Source organism: Hippopotamus amphibius, chromosome 6 (genome assembly GCF_030028045.1).
Source record: "Hippopotamus amphibius kiboko isolate mHipAmp2 chromosome 6, mHipAmp2.hap2, whole genome shotgun sequence".
Lineage (NCBI taxonomy): Eukaryota > Metazoa > Chordata > Mammalia > Artiodactyla > Hippopotamidae > Hippopotamus > Hippopotamus amphibius.
In genome coordinates, this window is record NC_080191.1 from 37893854 (window position 1) to 37917361 (window position 23508).

A 23508-nucleotide genomic window follows, 5' to 3' on the forward strand; every position below is an offset into this window, starting at 1 on the left:
AATTTACTGTTATATATAATAGCAGTGTTCTGATTAAGGAAAATATTCATATTTTTTACAAATATATAGTGAAGAAATTGGGGCAAAATGTCATGCGTTCCATAATTTAAGTAATTCAGAGAAAAAATATATGGTTAGAAGTTAATACAATGAAATAATGTATCTAGGCAATGATCATCAGTGGCTGCTAAAAGCCATTAGGCAAAAGCTTGATAAGAAACTTAACAATGGATTGATCCAGCTGGCTGACAACAGCTGCGCCCACTGATCAACCTTCATCTCAGAAAGAGAGCCAACCATACACTGCGTCTCCTGAAGCGGTGCAATAAGAAATAAACACCAACAAATCTGAAGGATTCTCTGAACCACTACCACCACCACCACCAAAAATCAACTCTAGATCTTATTAAGCCTCTACCTACCAATTTACAGGAAATTCAGACAAGAGAAACATATTAAACACTATCACAGGAATGAAATCAACAGAATCCAAAAGGCGGGAAATTCTAAAGAAACAACAACACAGTTTCTTCAACGAGTAAACTGAAAAAGAAGAGAAAGAAACTACGTATTAGTATATTTAAAAGATATAGCAACCAAATATAATGTAGAACTTATTTGGGTCCTCACCTGAATAAACCAACTATACAAACATTTATGAAACAAATGGGAAAATATGAAGTCAATGAATATTTGATATTAAGGAAATATTAAATTTTTTAGATGTGACAATGGAATTAATTTTTTTTAATGCTTACCAGACATAAAGTATTTATGGATAAAGTGATATAATGTCTGGAATCTGCTTTAAAACAATCTAGCATGAAACAGGGTGGGAATAGGGATTTGTGGGTACATAAATGAGACAAAACTGACCATATGTTGATAATTACCTAGAAGATGGGCACGTGGGAATTCATTATTCTACTCTCTCCAACTCTCTTCATTTTCGTATGCTTCCATTATAAAAAATTTTTAAAACAGAAGGCAGAGAATGAAGCCTAATCACAGGATCTTCACCGAATAATAGAATCTTCTTCCACTACCACCTAATATAATAAACATGAACCAAAATAAAATAAAACCTAGCAAAAGATTTACCAACACTGACAAAACAATGAAGAAAAGATGTTAAGGCCTATGCCACAAGCCTCACAACCAATGAAAAAAAGATTCTGGTGAATAGCAGTGTGACCCCATACCCAATTTTAGAAAGTATACTAAACAGGAGAGGGAAAAAAAACTACATGGTGAGGATACGGATACTCATTATACTATCTTCTCTATTTATTTGTACATTTGAAATTTTCCATAAAAAATGTAGGAAGACGATTACAAATACCCTTCAAAAGGATCACCGCAGAACACAATTATTTGATTCCCCACATATACTCCTTTCCAACTTCCCATCTTCCCATTTTTATTCTTTTACTTCCAACTGCCAAGGAAGAAAGGGAGGGGTGGGAGTAGTCGCTGACAGTACTTGCTTACTGGGTGGGAAATTTAATTAGCAAAACTGCAATCTTTCCATATTGTGCTAGAAAAATCAAGACTGACTTTACCGTAAAATGTCTCACTTTAACTGAAAACCTGGTTTGTGGTCTGTGGAAATTACTAAGGCATCTGCTTTCTCCCTTTCTTTTTTGGAAATGAAGCTGGACACGAAACTCTTGTAATTTATATTTGGATGTGGTGTTTGCAGAGGATTATTATCTTCCCAAACTTCTAAGTGATTCCATCTGTTTTTAGAGGGAACTTGGCTTAGGAAGACTTCGGAAAATGCAGAACTAAGTAAGCAACCCAATCATCTTTACAATTAGCTTCGGTGTACTCTATGAGTCGTCTCAGGAAAGAACAGAACCGATGGCATATTCATGCCAAAAAAATATTTTAAAATTTGAACCTGAAGCTGATAAAAGCCTCTGTATGTAACTACCAATTTATGGGACAGAGGAACAGGTTAAACTAAACCACCGGGATGGAATCAGCAAAATGAAAACTAACAGAGAAAAAACAATCCAATTTCTTCAAAAAACTAAATTACAAGGAAATATAAAAGAAACAGAACCTACAGAACCACTGATCACAACATGTGGATCCTAATTTGGATCCAAATTCTAGCAAAAAACTATGAAAGAAACCAAAAACAAATGGAAGTTTGAACAAAGTGAATATCTGATGACATTAAAGATTTGCTGTTAATTTCTTAGGTATAATAACAGTATTGTGGTTTTTTTTCAAAAGTCTTACATTTTAGAGATACATACAGAAATATACGCACAGAGAATAATGAGATACCTGGGATTTGCTTCAAAATAATACAGTTGGTGTGACGCGAACAGAAATATGGATCAAACGAGGCCGGTCATGAGTTGATAACTGTTAAAGCTGGGTGATGAGAATGCATGGCGGGGGAGGGGGGATGTCATTACACTATTCAGTTTACTTTTGTATATATCTAAAACTTTCCAAACGAAGCTCTTTTGTTTAAAAACATGGAATAAAGTCAGCTAATAAAATAAAAAATTTTATCAACATGAGAATCATAAAATCTTAGACTCGGAAGACATCTTGATGGTCACAAAGTCCCATTCTCCACACAGTGAATCTTTCTCCCACCTTCCAAGCGGTGACTATCAACCTCTGCCCTGGGTCCTTCAAACAGTGGAGAAGTCACTCCCTGCCATGGCAGCCCATTCCATTCTCTGCCTGCTCCAACTGTTAAAAAGTTCTTCTCACACCAGGTAGGAAACTTCCCTTCTCTGAATCTCTTATTTTTATCCACAGAAAAAGGATTTTTCCAACACAGATCACAGTCCATCAGTAAGTTGTAAATTGGTTTATTGACTGGCATTTTATTATTATTATTATTATTAATATTATTAAGTAGAAAAAAAATCTGAGCACACTACACATAAGTTAGGCTAAGAACTAAATTTATGAAATTTGTTATTCACATATATATTCACAGACTTCCATACTAAATAAAGGGTCAAGATTAAAATTTTACAGTGTGTTTCGTCCTAATAATGCTAGAAAGCCAGTGCTCAAAAGAGAGCTCTCAACAGGCCGCCTACTCCAGCAAGTCTTATCCCTTCAGTTATTTCAACAGCTGGCTCCTCCCGTGCTGTGGTTTCTCCTAACCTCAACATCCCAGGGACCCTTCCATGAACATGGACTCAGTTTGTCTAAGCTTCCACTCATTTTTATTGAACAAATACACACGTAGTGCATACAACATACACCTTAAAATGTACTATCTAAAAATGAATACTGACATGTATACACTATTGATACTATGCATAAAATAGATAACTAATGAGAACCTACTGTATAGCACAGGGAACTCTACTCAATGCTCTGGTGACCGAGGGGATACATGTATATGTATAGCTGATTCACTTTGCTGTACAGCAGAAACTAACACAACATTGTAAAGCAACTATACTCCAATAAAAATTAATTTCAAAAAATGAACCAAATATCCAGGTGAAAGGAGAATAATCAATTAAAGCCCACATTCTGCACAAAATATTTCACATATTCATTTAAAAACTTTGAGATGTTGGTAGATTCCTCTAAGTCATATAAGGATCCAAAGCTGAAAAGAAAGACTGGAGAGAGATTTGAGTTAAATTATGATTGTAGGTGAAGTCTTGGGTGATACAAAATTAGTCAAGGCTGAGAACCCTGGGAAACAGAAAGAAAAAATAAAAGCTGAAGGGACAGTCAAAGGAAAAGAGGCCTGCAGGGGCTTCCTAGGGGGCTCAGTGGTTAAGAATCCACCTGTCAATGCAGGGGACACGGGTTCAATCCCTGCTCCAGGAAGATCCCACATGCTGCGGAGCAACTAAGCCCGTGCGCCACAACTATTGAACCTGCGCTTTAGAGCCTGTGAGCCACAACTATTGAGCCCATGTGCTGCAACTACTGAAGCCAAGGCGCCTAGAGCCTATGCTCCACAACAACAGAAGCCACAGGAATGAGGAGCCCTCGCACCACAATGAAGAGTAGCCCCCACTCACCGCAGTAGCCCCCACTAACTGCAACTAAAGAAAGACCGCACACAGCAAAAAAAAAAAAAAAAAAAAAAGACCCAACACAGCCAATAAAATAAATTAATTAATTAAAAACAAAACCCCAATGCAGCCAATAAACAAATAAATGTATTTAAAAAAAAAAAAGAGAGAGAGGCCTGCAAAGAACAGAAGGAATATAGAAAAAGAGTTCCAACATGTCAAGAGAGAATTTCAAAGACAATATGGTTGGTCACTAATATCAAAAATAATACAGGGGAAAATGTGTTCAATAGACTTGACAACAGAGCCATCTATTACCTGGAAAAGAACAATTCCACTGGAGTGGTGACACTAGAAGTCAATAAAAGGAATAAGAAGGCATCTACTCTTTTTAATAAAACTTCACATTGAAAAGAAGGCCAAGGACTACCCTGTTGCAGAACTCTTTCAAAGACCTTATAATTAAACAGACTTAACTTTTATTTCCAGCAACTTTCATCTTTACTTCAACCCATTTTGTAGTCAACAAGACAATCTGTATAAACCTTATTTGGTTTCCCCACAAGCTTCCATGAAATCTGTAAATCAGATCAGCACTCCTTGTCTGTCATCATAAAAATTACTGGCAAAAATATTTTGGATAGAAGATGAAAAAGTTAAAATATCATCGACAAACACCACCATAGATTCCCTCCACTACACAGTTTTTTCCCAATGCTGCCATAAAGACACCATGAAAACGTTATCAAATTTTTTGCCAAAATTCTATGTCTGTGTTTTTCCTGTAAGGAAAGACATTTTAAATTATTCTCTTACAAACAGAGACAAATGAACGAGCCACAGACAACATCTTAAATGGACTTGGACTTATGTCAGGGCAACTGAGCCACTTAAGAGAAAAACAGACACAAGAAGCAACATCACTTGCCTAATGTCACACTTAGTAACTGGTGAACTGGGACTAGAACTTGGGGCTAGAACAATTTTCTTTCTACCCTCTGCTCTTTTCAAGAGGGAAAAACAAAGGGAGTCCAACTCGAGGATGGAAGAAGCCTTAGAGGACTGGGGCAGGGAGGGTGGGGGGGACTCGAGGAGGGGGGAGTCAAGGAAGGGAGGGAATACGGGGATATGTGTATAAAAACAGATGATTGAACCTGGTGTACCCCCAAAAAAAATTAAAATAAATAAATAAATAAAAGAGGGGGAAAAAAAAAAAAGGCAGGGGAGAGTATCAGGTACCTGGTTTTTTTAAATTCCAGTCACTGTAGACCCAGGACAAACTCCTACAAAAGTCTACACTTTTCAGGACAGACCAATGAAGACCAATGTTTCAACAACATACCTGGCACTCAACTGAAGAGTCAGTGGTACTGAACAGCTCCTTTGTGACCTGTCAACATTCCAGACGGGCTCAATGTTCCACTGGGCGTGGGGGGAGGAAGACACTTTGGCAGTTACCACTTTATTTCCACATGCTCCCACTTTTCCCCCCTTCTCCTTCATAACTAAAGCCAGTAAAGGAACATGAGTAGAACCTCATTAACAGCTTTCAAGTTTCTCAATAAGAAATATCCACTCAGTGATCAAATTATACCCTCATACAATAGTGTAGCATTGGCTCTGGTTCAAAACAGTTCCTCTGGGAAGGGGAATGCAAGTACAAACAGGGTATAAAGAGGAATTTACATATCCTCAGGGATAATATAGGATAGTAGTTACGACTGTAGGCTCAGATGGCCGGGGGTTCAAATCCTTGCTTTGCCACTAATTAGTTGAGTGACCTTGAGCAAGTTACTTATTCTTGAGGTGCCTCAGTTTTCTTTATGAGGCAAACCTAGAATAACAGTACCAACACACAGGGTTACCGTGAGGATTAAATGAATAAATATTTGTAAACGTGCCTACAGAATAGTGTTTGACATATATTAAGTATTCAAGAAATGTTTTCTATTGGTATCAAAACTTTCTAATTCAATATGTGATGTGTTTACAAAAAATATATTATTAAACTGTTTTAAAAAACATTAAAATATAAAGTAAACTATAAACATAAAAAGCATGCCTGTCAACTAGGAAAAGCTCTTCAACTATTAAGCAAGTGTCAGCTTTGGCTATTATGCCAATGTTCTATGTATGATTTCTCAACTAGTACATGACCAATGTTTAAGGCATACACTTTCCCCTCTGTACTGCCAGACAGAACTATACACATAGGGGGTTGCTGTGATTTTATAATAAATGCACAGTCCCATTACGTTTCAGTAAGCTAAAAAAAAAATGTTTCACTTGGTCTGGTTCCAACATACAGCCACTAAAGTATGCTAAACAAACGAAAGAGAGAGACAGAGAGAAGGAGAGAAGAACTGAGAGAGGGAAAGATAAAGAAAAATCTAAAAATATTAAAATCACTGAATCACTCTGCTATACACCTAAAACACAACACTGTAAATCAGCTATATTTCAAATAAATAAATAAAATGTAAAAATAAAAATAAAGAACATTAAAATCTAGCATTAACATAGGCAGGAGCCATGGAAAAACAATTCACAGAATATCAACATTACCTTGAGAATATACTAGAATCTGAAAGTCAGTTCAGATTTGGTTTAGAAATTAGGTCTTTGAGAGCTGGCTAAAGTATTTCCTTTATGTCTTTTACGAAACTGCTTTCACTGATGGAAACAACACTCAGATATTTATTTCAAAAACACGACAACTGAATACGCCATACATGAACTAATTTCTGTAAGTCTACAAAATTAGTAATGAACATGAACTTTATTCTGGAGATCACAAAGCATGTGCCAGTGGGGGGGGCGGGGGGGAATCTTACCTACTTACAAATGAACTTATATGATATCTGGAATTTGCTTCAAAATCATGGGGGTGGGGTGTATCAACAAGACTGGCCTTGTGCTGGCAACTGTCAAAGCTGGGTGAGGCTACACGAGGTCCATTATACTACTATTCTCTCTACTTCTGAATAGTTTTAATTTTTTCCATAATGAAAAGTTTAAAAAAGAAAAATACTTTTCTATAACTGACAATGGTACATTTTTTTCTCCAAAAAACACTTCAACAGATAATCAGATACAGTAAAAACATGGCTTTTAAAAAACCTGACAACAACAAAAAAGAAGGTCCTTTAAAAAAAGAGCTATATTTGGGAGGGGAGAAAAGAAAAGATCCATATTATCCTTCACTGCTACATATGTGCTGCACAGGGCAAGTAACACACAAATCACAGATCTATAGAATGCTCTAGATTCCACCCTCGAGTCTTTATATTTAAGCTGGCAGCACTGAGGATGAAAGTGAACTGGCCTCAATTAGGAGAAAAGTTGGAGCCACATCTGCACTACACATGCTGCCTGCAGCAATAGCCCTTCACTGCAGAGCTGCACGCTGAAGATTATCTTCCCCACACCCTTATTTTTCTGTTTGGGGTGGCGAGAGATGGCGGAAGGAAAAATGTATTCCCATTCCCTTATGTGCGTAATATAAAACAGACAATCTTAGCATTAAGGAAATCAAGACGCAGGCTTTACTGATGTTGATTTTAATGGCCAAGATCCAAAAACAGTTCTGCTTACAAGCCCGTGGATAAACTCTTGATTCCTTGTGTCAGTGGACAGACCCAACTCATTACTTGGCACTCTAATCTTTCCCATACACAATTTGTATTCATTTTATTAAGAAAAAAGAAGTTGGTCTTTTTCTCCCTAAGTGAATTAAAGAAAACTTTTCAAGAAAGATGTTCATTTACCAGCTTTTCTCCCAGAGTCTGCAATTAAACAGAGAGTACTGGGGAAGAGTAAAAGATCGTCATATAAAAATGGGCTCCAAAATGAAGGCTGAATATGCACCATTGTCTAGCATATGACCACCGAGCCACATTTGCTTTTCAAATACTTATGAAAGCATTTGGCACCGTTTTCCAATAATCCCATAGGACTCCTACTTCCTTGTTTTTTCAATAGTATTTCAAAATGTTGACACATTTATTGAACTATTTTTGGAAGACCTAGCTCTGTCTACCTTCAGGGCTCAAGATACAAATATATAAAAGCTACAGGACAGCCCTCCAGCTATAAAACTTGGCAGGTTTCCTAAATTCTCCAAGAAAACTTCAATTGGCAAGTCCATTAACATCAAAAGAGCACACAGTAGAGGGAACAACTCTAGACACAGGGAGACCTTGGCCTTGCCCAAGGCTCCATTACTAAATTGCTTAATGACTTTAAGTTTAACCCCTTCCTAACTCACTGTGCTTACCTGTCAGAATTCTGGTACAAACTTGGTTTAAGAATCGAATGAGATGTTCTGAGGACTTATTTGAAAAGAATCCCCAAAAAATAAACTTTAAAAATAAAAAGTGTTAATTTCTAAAAAAAAACACTTAGAAGTCTAAGCCACAGTCAGTATATACAGTTTTATGTTGTTATCTACCAGGAGAAATTTTATTTTAAATCTGCCCAAAGTTTCTCAAACTTTAGTAATCAGACCTACTTTATAATTCTGCTAAATCTAAACAGCCACTGTATTATTATTTATGTAATACTTATCCTTAAATCAAGTCACTTTAAAATACCTTCCTTAGCCTTATACTAAGTAATTTCAATGAAATCATAGTTTTGAAGTACTTGTATTTTTCGGATGCACACTGACATATGTATTTAACCATCAAAAGAAAAAGATTCATCTGTGTACCAGCTCAAATCATTTTAACATACCATCACATTTTGAGGAGATACTGTCCTGATCTATTTGCCTATAACATCTTTTTCATTAATGAACAGAGTATTTGAATTAATAAATCTTTAAAACCCACTTGGCAATTTAACCAACACTAATCACATGCACTCAGGAGCCTTGGGATCTTCCTAGACCTTCTCAGACTTCACAGCCACTTCCTCATTCAGAACCTCAATTTTTGTTTCACTTTCCCCAAAACCCATACGCAAAATCCCTAATGTGTACATCTTTACCTCAGTGTAAATCTTACTCTCCACTTGTGCTCTAGTAATGAAATTTTTCACCCTTAAAGTATTTAACAGAACCCACATGAGTTCAAACTTTCCTCTAATAACCAAGGAGTATTCGAATAGTCAAAGAATATTCAAATTTATGTATGCCAATCATGTGTCTGTCTAAAGACAGACAAAGTAAGGTATTCCATAAACTCTAAAAATAAGGTTGCCATTTCTGATACACATTCACCAAATCTGTTTTTATTGTGTATTTTTAGATCTAGTTCAAGTATATAAGATTTATAAGTGTGTGTACTGAACTAATGATTGAAATATCACAAGAAAAAAATATAATACATTTTCTGAGTTCTTCCTAAGAAGTACTTTCTTATTCAGTGATGTATCAGTCATCCACCCTAGATGTTGACTCAATCGCCTGACTTTTCTCTCTCTCTCTCTCTCTCTCTCTCTCTCTCTATATATATATATATATATATATATAACTAAAGTTCGACTCAGCATCTGGCATGAGAAAAAGGACACTTTTATTATGGCTGCAGTTCTTACCAAATGTGAGTACCACAATAATCCTGGAAATTTATTTTTATCAATTTAAAATCCTAAATCCAGTGGGTTGAACATGAGTTAATTTCTGCTTGCTCCCAAAAACCACAATAAAATGACAGAAAGAAAATTAAAGAAAAAAAGGTACAAACCCACAAAAAAAAGGGAGGGGACAGGCCAGCAGATGAGATACATCAACAGAATTTTAGAAGATGGAAAACAGATGTACAAAGTAACTGACTTAGCAGAGCAGAGGAAGCCTAAACTTGAATTGCTATTTCAGTGGGGACCTACCAAAAACTATGTGATTGTTGGAGAAGCCTTGAGAGCCTTAGAAACTGAAAGTTCCAGAAACCTCCGAGGGCTGGGATGTGAGAGAGTTGAAGACAGGAACCTACTGGAAATAAGGACAAGTAACATTTAAATGACACCCACACACATACACGCACACCCACACACACACCACCTCATCAAACCTTGGCAGCCAGAAGACAGTGGGTTCACTCTACAGAATTTGAAAAAGAAAGGCTCTGTGCTCAGAGGGCTGAAGTGAGGTTCCATACAGAAAACAGGGAGGTCCAGTCACTCAGTCAACAAATATTTACCAAGTGCCTACTCTGTGCCAGGCACTGTTCTAGGTACTGGAAATACTGAACAAAACAGACAAAAAGATTTGCCTTCATGAAGCTTACATTCCAGTGAGGGGAGAGTCAATCAACAAAAAGGAAAATATAAGGGTATCAGATGACAGCAATACACACTTTGGAAGAAAGAAAAGACAAGGAAGGGATTTAGGGCATCCTGGGGTAGGGCTGGGAGCAGGGCTGTAGTTTCAAATAAATGATCAGGGAAGCAAAGCTCTGAAGGAGTTAAGGAGTAAGCTGTGCAGGTATTTAAGGGAAGAGCATTTCAGACAGAGAGAAAGCAACCACAGGGGGCATCCAGAAGGTCAGGATTGGAGAAACTATAAACATGAAAAAAGAAAAGGGCATTATCAAAAAGAAAATTCAGTAGCCAAGGAGCAGCTTCGAAAATAGGAAAGCAAAAAAGGTCAGTAGAGAGATTAGAAGGAAACACTGAAGAAATTTCCCAAAAAGAGGGAACAAAAGAACAAAGAGATGACATCAGAGAGAAAAAAGTAACAACACTGAAGCCACTGCAAGAAATTCAACACCCAAATTAATAGGAGTTCCAGAAAGAACAGAGAACGTAGAGGGAGTCATTATCATAGTGGAATATTTCTGAAAGACAAGAGTTTCCAAGCCGAAAGGGCCCACTAAGTGCTCAGCATACTTAGTGAAAGACTCCCATACCACGGCACTCCATTATGAAATTTCAAAATACCAAGTTCAAAGATAAAATCCTGAAAACTTCTAAAGAAAACAAACTAGCCACATACACAGAATGGGAAATGAGAAGTGAGTCAATCTTCTCAACAGAACACTGGGATGCTAAAACACAATGGAGCCAACATCTTCAAAATTCAGAGAGAAAGTAATCACTAACTCAGAATTCTATACCCAGTCAAACTATAAATGCAATCAAATCGAGAGTAAAAAGAGGCATTTTAAGAGCAGAAAAGGTTGCTTTCAGACATGTAAGGTCTCAAGAAATTCACCTTCCATTTGCTCTTTCTTGGGAAACTACAGGAGGATGTACTCATGTAGAGTAAGAGATAAGAAAGAGACATCAAGCCCAGGCACCCGGGAGCCCAGGAAGAGAGGAAAAGGGCAATTCTCAGAATACAGCTGCACAGTAGTTCTAAAATAAACCAGTCCAGGAAGGATGTCCTTAATAAAAAAAAGAAAATGGTTTGCAATATAGTTTTCGACATAGTTCAGAGCTGCATTAAGTGTAGGTACAAAGAAAACTATACAAATGAGGAAAAAAATAGGCAATTAACTTCAGGATAAAACAAAAAGTTGTAAAAGAAAGTATATGCAATGGAAGCACTATACACAGCTCGGCTGTGGCCTATGTGTGTTGTAGAAGGAGAGAAGGGTGTGCACCTCCATACAAGAAAAGGGTTAGTAAAAGAGGCTAACCCCAACCAAGGTAGAAAGTCAATAGCTATTATTGTCTAGAATGGAAAAAGCAAAAAAGCAAGAATATCGTGGTTTTAAACAAAACACATCAATAATAAAACCAAAAGAACTGAAAGTGCTTGCCTCTGAGGAGCAGAAATCTGTCATGAAGGGACATGAAAGGCAGGGGTCTGGTGCTCTTCCTTATAATCCCTGCATTACCGGACTTTCTAAATCATATACTAGTACCCTGGGGAATGCCATCTGCACTTAAATGAAGTAGCACAAAGTATAAAATTGCTTGAAAGATAAAAACTGAAAGGGAAGGAGGCACACATTTTATTTTGATGTGTTTTATACTCTGGGACATTTTTCTTACATTGAAACATCAGCCTGGAAACACTACACTAATGAGAAAAACAAGATGAAACGTACTCACTATTCCAGCTTGATTCAAGAAACACACAACTAAAAGTAGTACTCCGCTTCATAATCAAACCTTTGCAAAAGAAACTAGGAGGCAGAAACCAGTTAAGAAAGCAAGCTTATCTTTTGTTCAGTCAGATACTGTAGATGCCAACAAATTCCTAATGTTCTACAGAGTAACAGCATCAAGCAATTAAAGGCAATAATTCACCCTCCCCTGCAGAAGAAACAGAAGTTTTAGCAGCACATAAGCTGGGTGCCCTTGAGTAAATTATTTTGGTTTTAAGCCTCAATTTTTCATCTGTAAAATGAGTGTACCAGTTACTGCAAGGTGTTGCTGTAAGGAGGACTGGGGATGTTAACATGTATAAAGCACCAACTACAGCAGCTGGCTTATCATCTGTGCTCCAACAGTTATTATTCTTCCTTTTCACCTGTTTATTATCAGTGCTTCTGGCCTTATCAGATTACATACAATGGAATCTAGAGCAAAGGTGAGCCATAGCATAAAATACACTTGTCCAGCACCAGTTAAAAAGAAGACAAAGAAGCTGATGGGACAGCACCTGAGGCCAGGATAACGGCTGGATGGAAGGCAAGGAAGAAGTGTCAAATAGAAGCCTACACCACAGAGGAATCTTACCAAAAAAAAAAAAAGAGAGACAGAAAGAAAATAAAGAGGGACTTCCTAGGTGACGCAGTGGTTAAGAATTTGCCTGCCAATGCAGGGGACACGTGCTCCAAGAAGATCCCACATGCCACAGAACAGCTAAGCACGTGCACCACAACTATTGAGCCTGCACTCTAGAGCCCATAAGCCACAACTATTAAGCCCATGTGCCGCAACTACTGAAGCCCGAAAGCCTAGAGCCCATGCTCTGCAATCAGAGAAGCCACCGCAATGAGGAGCCCACGCACCACAACATAGGGGTAGCCCCCGCTCACCACAACTAGAGAAAGCCCATGTACAGCAACAAAAGACCCAACTCTGCCAGTAAATAAAATAAATAAATTTAAAAAAAGAAAAAGAAAAGAAAGAAATTGAATTAAGGGGACTTCTCTGGTGGTGCAGTGGTTAAGAATCCGCCTGCCAACGCAGGAGACACAGGTTCAATCCCTGCTCCAAGAAGATCCCACATGCCATGGAGCAATTAAGCACGTGCACCACAACTACTGAGCCTGTGCTCTAGAGCCCATGAGCCACAACTACTGAGTCCACACACTGCAACTACTTGAAGCCCACAAGCCTAGAGTCTGTGCTCCACAAGAGAAGCCAATGCAATGAGAAGCCCACACACTGCAATGAAGAGTAGCCCCCCGCTCACCACAACTAGAGAAAAGCCCATGCACAGCAACAGACCCAATGCAGCCTAAATAAATAAATAAATAAATAAATTTAAAAAAAGAAAGAAAGAAATTGAATTAGACCAATTTTCTAGATCCAACTACCCATTTAAAGAAAATACAGGGGGGAAAAAAGACAAGGAAAGAAAAAAAAAGAAAATACAGAGGACAGAGAAACAGACTAGAGGGTTGAAATCAGCAAAATTCAGACTGTGAGAAACCATACAGAGCAACTAATCAAGTTTCTTCAACATACAAACTACTGCAAGGAAAAATAAGAGATGAAGGGGAAACTAGATCTTATCAGTCTTTAAAGATACACCAACCAAACAACCTAAATGGGAAAAGAATTTGAAAAAGGATACGTGTATGTGTATGACTGAAACTAACACAACATTGTTAACCAACTATACTCCAATATAAAAGTCAAAGAAAAAAAAAAAAGATACACCAACCAATTATAACATGCGGATCTTAACTGGACCTGGATTCAAACAAACTTTTTCAAAAACTGATACTTGAGATAACTGGAGATTTGAATATTAACAACTGATTCTTTGATGATATTAAGGAATTTTTAGTGTGATGGTGGTATTCCAATCATGTTTACAAAGGGATACACACTAAAATATTAAATGATGAAATGAAAAAACAAGTCCTCTAAAAAAGCCGAATAACATACAAATAAGGTACAGCTATGGGCCGCAGCTTCGGAGAACCAGGCAACCTGCTTATGAGAAGGAGTCACAAGGTCTGGGAGGAAACTAGAAAGAACATTCTTTCCATGTGTGACTAAGGGCCTACTGCGTGCTGGGTTCCAGAAACCAAGACTCACCGTGACCCAGAGGTCAGCCTTCACAAAGGAAGAGGTGGGAAATGACTGCTGGCCCTGGAGGTAGAAAAGCCCCACTGCTAGGAACACCAGATTCTTGAGGGTCATATAGATCGAGTCCTTTTTGCATCTTCCAAACTGACATGTAGTAAAAGAGATGCAAACTCAACAGTCTAAAGGAACCAGATATCCAAAGCAAATGAATGAAAAGGTCCAACGGTAAGCTAAAAAGGATATGGGAGTGACTTTGGCAAAGTAGGGAGAAGATGACCTGTGCAAGACGGGGCAGGAACTCCTCAGTGCTGCAAAAGAGGAATGTGGGCCCAGAGTTGCCAAGGTCCTCCAATTTTCCCAGAGAAAGTTAAAAGAAAGCTATTTCTGTGACACCTCCTGATTTCTTAATGTTGTCAACTAATTTAAAGTTAAAATACTCTGTTAGGGGAAAAATATGTCTGCAGATCTATTACACGTACCAAAAGATGTACTGGATGCAAAAAGGTCACATGTTAATGCTACATGCAGAGGTTTAAACACTATCGATAAAAATTCCACTAACAGCCTTCTTGCAGCAAGCTCACTGAAGTTACAGAGAAAGGCAGTTATAATACAGCACACGCATACAAATTTTACACTCCCAATCGGTTACCTCTGGCAACATAACAAAAAAAGACTACAATCTCTCTGTGATACTGAAATTAGATTCAAACAGTTTTGCCATCTGTATGCTTTTTTGAACACTGCCAAAAGCAGTGGATAGTTTGTTTAAAAATTCTAGAGATATCATACTGAAATTGTTAAAAAGTGGTTTTAACTTGTGATCACCACAGGAAATTACAGTTTCATATCAAAGACTGTACTTCCACACAGATAATTATTCCTGACCACTGCAAAAAAAAAACTGCTTACCACATACTCACAAGCAACCCACTAGGTCTTTTCTTAACCTAACAATTCACACAGAGGCCAGGCACTGTGTGAAGCATTTTATAAGCACTAGCTCATCTAATCCTCATCTAACTTTCTGAGGTGGTTTACGACTGTTAACCCTCATAGTGAAGATAAGGAAACTGAGGCCTGGAGAAATAATTTACCCAAGGTTCCACTGGCATAAGTGGCAGACTAACTAGCACCACAGTGTGGACCTGTTACTGATCCCTTCTAATCAATATTTCCATCAAAGAAACTTGTGAGGAAATAAAGGCACATTCGCTAAGTTCAAGGTAAGAAAATAAGAGGCCAGTGTTATATCAGAATTCAGTTTAACCTTGACAACTGGCTAAAATCAGACAACTAAAAGAATTCAACTGAAAGGAAATCAGCACAGTAGTAGGGGTAAGAAAGTGCAATGGGTTAACACACAAAAAAAGAAAAAAAACAAAATCTCTTAAGACTTCGACTCTCTAATCTCAAAAATAAGAATAGAATACATCAGTAGTTTTCAACATTTTCTGTTTCCCAAAAGCCTTTCATAATCTGCTCCCCAAAATCTCTCTCTGACAAACATACACACACAACTTTACTAAGCAGTCTCTGTCAGTTCATGAACCCCTGAAGCCCACCTTGGGCAACACCTTTCCCGTTAATCCCACACTTCCTACCTCAAGGTCAAGAATGTAAACTAAATGATTTTCACCCTCCCTTCTGGAACCCTAGGTGGATGAATCAAAGGTGAAAAACCAATAGATCATTTAGACAAAAAGGAAAAGATCTAAGAATTATGGCAAAGTGTAAACTACATATTAATTTAGTATCTTCAGGATACTGGGCTGTGTACATATACTGATAGAATATAGGAAACTCAAGAATATGATTAAACTCAGCACGACTGTTATCATGGTGGTAGGTCCACCTCCAAATCTCATCAGGAGGTCTGGAAACCTGAATTCAGGGCTTGGAAAAAATGATTAGAGAGCTGGTAATCAGACTTACATGAAAAGTTTTCAAAATCACAATTTTCTTGGAAAAAGGCAATTAGAGGGTAACCTAAGTCTTTAAGTATTTGAAAATCCTTTCATGGCGATAAATAGGCCATAAAAAGAGCAAAGCAAAAGGAAACTAGCTTTTTGGTACAAGCATGAACGGTTTAGTTTAAATACAATGAACTTCCTACCTGACCCAGATAACTAGGTCCTACAGATGAACAAGTGACAAAATCACTTTGGAATTCCTTCCATGCCCTCTGGTTCTTAACCTGGAAAGAACTAAAACCACCCCCATGACGTTCAATTTAGTTACATATGTGAAGTGTCAGCTTGGCTTCCTAAAGCAAACCTTACCTATGATAGTCTTCAGAGGAAATTAAAAGATAATTCTTATTCCTCAAATCGATTCCATATTACCATAAGGATTATTTGTGAGGCAATCCATAATACATTTAGACCTTTATGGCTCTAATACACAAGTAAAAACAAAAAAAAATGCAGAGAAGTATGCGTGATAGGAAAATATATTTCTATTTTAAAACTAAGAATATGAAATTGGTCCAAATTCAATCTTTAAAAAAAAAAAAGCAGAAGCAGTATGAATGTACTTATAAGCCACCTGAGGTCTACTCTATACTAAAAGGAAAGCGACATCACTTTAAAAACGAGAAAATTGAGAAAACCACTAAAATCTGCATTAAAATCAATGCTATCCCAAACACCAGATATTTTTTTTTATTTTTTTTTATTTTTTTTATTTTTTTGGGGGTACACCAGGTTCAATCAACTGTTTTTATACACATATCCCTGTATTCCCTCCCTTCCTTGACGCCCCCCCCTCGAGTCCCCCCCACCCTCCCTGCCCCAGTCCTCTAAGGCATCTTCCATCCTCGAGTTGGACTCCCTTTGTTATACAACAACTTCCCACTGACTATTTTACAGTTGGTAGTATATATATGTCTGTGCTACTCTCTCGCTTCTTCTCAGTTTCCCCTTCACCCCCCCGCCCCCTCCCATACCTTGAGTTCTCCAGTCCATTCTCTGTATCTGCTTCCTTGTTCTTGTCACTGAGTTCATCAGTACCAGTTTTAGATTCCGTATATGTGAGTTAGCATACAATATTTGTCTTTCTCTTTCTGACTTACTTCACTCTGTATGACAGATTGTAGTTCTATCCACCTCATTACATATAGCTCCATCTCATCCCTTTTTATAGCTGAGTAATATTCCATTGTATATATAGGCCACATCTTCTGTATCCATTCATTTGTTGATGGGCATTTAGGTTGCTTCCATGTCCTGGCTATTGCAAATAGTGCTGCAATAAACATTATGGTACAAGTTTCTTTTGGGATTATGGTTTTCTTTGGGTATATGCCCAGGAGTGGGATTACTGGATCATATGGTAGTTCTATTTGTAGTTTTTTAAGGAACCTCCAAATTGTTTTCCATAGTGGCTGTACCAACTTACAGTCCCACCAACAGTGCAGGAGAGTTCCCTTTTCTCCACACCCTCTCCAACATTTGTTGTTTCCAGATTTTGTGATGATGGCCATTCTGATTGGTGTGAGGTGATACCTCATTGTGGCTTTGACTTGCATTTCTCTGATGATGAGTGATGTTGAGCATCTTTTCATGCCAAACACCAGATATTTAGGGAAATAAAATAATAGATTATCTACCCTTCTAGACATGAAAAACCTAAAAACCCACATAAATCAAGCCAACCACAAAACAAGGGGAAACGATACCCAAGAAAAGCAAATCCCCTACCTGAACTATAACCTACATGACATCTCTACATGAAATAGTACCAGGTTCTACTAAGTTAACTCCAACTTTCAAAGAATCCTCACTAAAAGCACCTCCAATATATTATATAAAGGTTGAACGAACTGACTCATCAAATATATTAAGTACACACAATGTCACAAGCACTTCACGTAACTCTACCTATGTATTCCCTCTCTCACATAAAATACACATACTTTATAGAAAAAACTAAAAAAAAGCATTTGTTATAACTATCTCAGTTATTTCTATCTGATATTAAAAATGATTCCTTTCTTTCCTTTTTGGCTTACCTATAACATCTAAATAACTACTGTATGTATACTTGGAGGCCATTCCTCTATAGGTAATGATACAAGGCATTGACTCCATTTTAGATTTTAGTCTGGGGCACTGCTCAGTCAGATGAATGACAGAAATCTTATGAATATCAGCTTGCTGGTTTGTGCCAAACATGGCATTCCCAAAGGATGCTCTGTCTGGAATCTGTGGGGGAATAACATACAAATCTTCTACTAACTCAGGCCTTCCAAAGAGGCTGGAAATGTTTGTGTGTTGGGGGCAGGGGGAAAAGGCTGAGAGTGGATTTGCTGACTCCTAAAGGTCCAGCCCTGAGATTCCAAGATTCTATAAAAGGGCAGTAAATTAGGGTTTGGCTAGTATTTGCTGACTACTGAAGCCAGCATAAACATTTACTTGAGGCTTTTAAATGTGTAAGGGTACCCAGTGGTTAGGTACAGTAATTCTGAATCTGAAAAAAACAAACAAGGCCACTGGAAATGTTTCTAAATAAAGGTGGGGGTGGGAAAAGTAGGCATATTTCCTTTGTTTTCTCCAAGTAAACAATACAGGCTTCTAGAAATGCAAAATTTGATCCTCAGCAGTATTGATCCCTATAAACTATTTTATTGCCTTCTAAAAATACTAGCAATTCATACTTTTCCAAAAAGTCCACACATAGCTTTTAAACAGACTACTGCAGTTCAAAAAACAAAGAAAAAGGCCCATACTCTCCTGTGGAAACAGAAACAAAACCAAACCTTCAAAAATATTTAGCGTTCTGCTATATAAAATATAAACCCCACATTCCTAAACAAAATGACAAAAATAGAACCTTTGTAGTTCTCTAGTCAGTTATATGAGAGTGGTGATTCAGGGCAAAATCTGACCTTAAACACAACTATACAGTATTACTAAATTACAGAGTAATTTTACCAATAAATATTCTGGTTGAGGACTGCTTTGTCATCTTTGAAAGTATTTTTAGTTGAAAGCAAGTGGTTGGGAAGTCCACGTGGACATGGTTCTGATTTTTAAAAATCTATTTTTAAGATCTGGTGACGGGGTAGGTTTTCTAAACTCAATTCTTTTGAACTGATAATTTGGAAAGGGTAAACCACAAGAACATTAGTTGAGAAGCAAAGAACCTAACAAGCTCACCAACTCAGATCAGCACAAAACTAACCCAAGAAAGCTCCAGATCTAATGATGGGCCCAGACAGTCACTAAGGCCTGTACGTACACAAACTGTACTAAAAGCTACCTCTCCAAATACTGCAAGGGCTATCTGAATTCTCTTGTTTTATATTCCCATAGTTATTTGGTGAACCTCCCTTCAGATTTGTCCCCTAAATCTGCAAATCTGCTTCTTTCTACTTGGAATTAAGTTTCAGATTTTAATATACATACCCCGTTGTATATACACCTAGTTTACTATATTTACCCAATTAAGAATATTCTATAGCAGTTAAATTTTTTACTGAAGTTAGTAATAAGTTTACTGAAATTCATTAAATTATATTTTATCACTTTTAATCATTTTAGGCACTCCCCATTCAATTCAGATACCAGGAATCTGAAGTTAGGGGCTCAACTTACCCACGTATTTTCTCTGGAAGGTCTAACTACTTCGACTAGAGATAAAAGATTAAAGCACTGTTATGACTAGGTCTTTTTTAAAGAGAGATGTTTTAAAAGGAAAGAAACTGTCCCCTCCTGTTACTCTACATGAGCAGCCTCTTGTTCTTAGCAGTCCTTCTGCACACAAGACCACTACTGACTTCAGTGGGAAGTCTGCCCAAGAAGTGAGGAAGACAGGATAGGATTAAATTAGCCCTAAATCCACACCATTGTTCTAAGCCACTACCACTTGTACAGTTCTCCAATAACCTCTGTAAAGTAGATATCTGAGGTTTGATGGTGATTCTCAAATTGAATTTTAGGACTGATCCCTGGAACTCTCACAGGTGACACAGCCTAGCTCTTTAAAAGTTGTGTCAGCCTGATGGATGTACTCAGTTGGCCCTTATCACAATCCAGGATTGCATTGCAATGCAGCCCCATCAGTGGCTGCAACAGCAATCCAGTGATTTCTCACAGCAAAGAGCCCTGCAAACAAACTGAATAGCATTAAGTGCTATTCACTTCCCAGTAAAACCTGTTCAAAGACTGAGAATTCTAAATCCCAGCTCCTGCGGCCAAGAAATTGACTCAGTTTCCTCAAGTGCTAAATCCAATGGGAAACGTAATAGGACACGGGCTAAAATTCTAATTCTCAATACAGTACTATAAATAGACAATGCAGAAATAATAGATTCCGGTGAGAGAAGGAAAAAAAAAAAAAAAAAACAAGGGAAAAGATAAAAAAGGACCTGAATAAAATGGAAGAATAAAAGGAAAACTGTTAAGATTAACTTAAAAAAAAAAGCTCAAATAACTAACAAAAACAGGACCCCTGGCATACACGTGCCATTTCAGATGCGAGAAGTTCAAAACACTTAAGAAAAGATGTGATTCAGAAAAGAGAAAATATATCCACAGGTTCTACCTTTCCTCTCACCCCACCAGGGCTCTTAAAAATGGGCAGCGGTGATGGTGACAGGAATGCAGTTTAAGGCGTCCTAGGTCAGTAGGGAGGGCTCCACACAGAGACCCCGCCCCAAAATAATAGACTCCAGGCGAGAGCTCTTCTAACCTCACCAAAAAACCGTGACCTCAAGGCAGGTGAGCGATCTCGGGAAGCCTGATGACCGACGTCTTCCCGCAGAAACGCCGGCTGCCGGGGGCAGCGTCTGGGGCTGGGGATTTAGACGCCGATTCCAACCCTGCTCGTTTAGTTCCGTTCTCCTCCTGGTCCTTCCCCGGCAGCTCAACTAGAAATGCTCCCCACCCTCTGCCCTCAGGTCTAGAAAAGAAGAAGCCCTGGTAGTGAGATGGCCTGGGTGCCGGGACTGCAAGGATCAGAGACCAGAAAGTGCGTTCTTCTCCGCATCCGCCCGGCCGCCCGCGTCCCGCCGGACAGAGCGAGCGCCGGCGGGGGACGCGCACCGCGCGCGGGGCGGAGGCGGCCCTCGGCCCGCTCGCCCGCGGTGCCCACGCGCGGGCCGGCTCGGCGACGCGCGGCGTCCTCGCCTGCGTTTCCTCTACCAAAATCCTCCTCCTGCAGGGCGACGCCGCCGCCACCTACCCCGAGCCCCCGCGCGCCTCGCCAGGCGTCGAAAGAGGACGGCCGCTCCGTGCTGGGACACGCTCGCGCGCCGCGGCCCGCGCCCGGCTTGCAGCCGGATCCCCCTTGCCGCCGCTCCGCGGGGCCCCGGACGCGTGACCCCTGAGCCCGCAGCAGCCCCGCGGGGTCGGCGCAGTCCTCCCCATGCCCCCACCCCTCCCGGCGCCGACGAGACGCGGCCCCGGCTCCCGAGAAGGGAGAAGTGGGGAACCGCAGTGGAGCGGGGAAGCAAGAATCCGGCCTGGAGCCACAGGACCCGGTCCCCGGGGCGGCAACGGGGAGAGGAGACAGGGAGCTGCAGAAAACCCCAAAGCCAGCCGCCCTCCCCCTCCCGGTGGGACCGTCCCGCCGCCGCTTCCTGCCCGGGATCAGCTTCCCAGCTGCGGCCACAGGAAAAATCCGAGCCGCCCCTGCAGCTCCGCAGGGACCAGACGTTCGGCCCGGGCTCCCCCGCCCCCGGCCCGCCATTCCGCAGCTCCGCACGCGTCCTTACCCGGACGCAGCACTCGGGAGCTAACTCGCCGCGGGGACCCGTCCCGCTTCAGCCCCAGCCGCCAGCCGCCGGAGGCCGCCTCCTCCCTCCGCCGGGTTTCAAATTGAAATTCCCTGGCTGCGGCCGTCAGAGGACTCCGCGCGCCAGCCCCGCCCCCTCGCGGCGGAAGCCCCTCCCGCGACCCCGGTGCGGAAACCCCCGCGGGCCGTGACACGCCCCCTGCGCTCAGGCCACGCCCCCGCGCCAGCCCGGGCCACTCTTCCCGCGGGATTCGCCGCGCGCGGTGGCCGGGGACCCTGCGGTGGAAGCATGCGTCTCGCCTTTGGAGCTGCCCTGAATAATGACTGCTGCCGCCTGTGTGGAAGCCTTTCTTATCCGCGAATACCGATCTTAAATGCCCTTTTATCAACTTTCAAACGTTATTTCTTCAAAGTGAACCCATTGACTGAACCTTTATTGAGCACCTATTTGGTGGCCGACTCCAGGCTAGGCCTTGGTGATGCAGAAATAAGGAAAACTAGGTTCTCCTCAGTCTACAGTGGAAGAACTGCTTTCACAGAGAGGGCAGTGAAAGGGAACCGTTTATTCTTCCCGTGGGAGGGACGGGAGGGATAGGGGGAGCCCCCTGGAGGAGGGGCTTTTATGCTGAACCCAAAGTGTGGGTAGGGTCTCCAGGCGGGGGCCTGGGAGCCTGGATTGCAAAGCAGGATGTGGCTGAAGAAAAAGCTGGAAACCTACGTTCAGGCCAATTGTGGAAAGGCACATACACACACAAACGATACCTCCCCATTCTTTTGTACAATTAGATCGCCTTCTCTCAGTTTCTACTTATTTCTTTTCTGAACGTTGGCATGTCCAAACGGGCTGTCCAGGTCATTGCCTCCAGCATCTGCCACACATGCACCTCTCTTGTCCTTTGCCTCCTCCCACCTTGACTGAGGTCTTTAGAGACTCCACCTCGGCCAAAGCCTTTTCTTTCCTAAACACAGTCTTTTCTAAAATTAACAATGTCAAATGAAACCTCAGTTAAAATAACTTCCATGCCTATATTTTCAGTTAACAAAGCACATTAACATATTTTATCATTTGATCCTCCCAAGGACTTTATGAAAAAGTCAGGGCAAGTATTATCTTCATTACATCAAAGAGAAAAGTAAGAGACAGGAAGATAAGTTACTTGCTAAGGTCCTGCCCGTGAGTAGTAAAAATAATAAAAGCTAACATTTATTGTGTGCCTTATGTGCCAGGAATGGTTCTGTCCCACACGTGAGTTAACTTACTTAATACCCCCAATGCTAAGTAGCCAAGTAAAACTTAATGAGGTATGTTAACTACTACAGAGATAAAACAGGATAAAACAATGTTTTTTGATATCAATATACAAATATCATCTCATTTTATACCAGTTACATTCAGGCAGTAACAGGGCAAGTTTATAAAAGTATATTTTAGTTTGATTCTCAGTGATAAATAAAGAAGGGTTATAGAGCCTTCCACGTGTGCCTGATCGTCAGGACAGGAGGGCTTAGAGATGTCTGAAGAGAAGGCGCCAGGCTCATTCACAGACATAAACCTAGAGTCTAAGGAAAAGGGGAAGGACTTCCCTGGTGGCGCAGT

The 23508-nt window shown here is 40.0% G+C and overlaps 1 protein-coding gene across 11 annotated transcripts in view; it reads right to left on the reverse strand.

Moving 5' to 3' along the window:
- Nucleotides 1-22030, reverse strand: part of EPB41L2 (erythrocyte membrane protein band 4.1 like 2) — a 209406-nt gene extending 187376 nt beyond the window's left edge. For 10 of the 11 annotated variants that reach the window (XM_057738367.1, XM_057738374.1, XM_057738365.1 and 7 more), the window contains exon 1: nt 21892-22030. The gene's annotated coding sequence lies outside the window, so the exon portion shown is untranslated. The remainder of the gene's footprint in view (nt 1-21891) is intronic. The other variant, XM_057738364.1, reaches the window with a different exon arrangement.
- Between the last annotated feature and the right edge of the window lie 1478 nt (nt 22031-23508).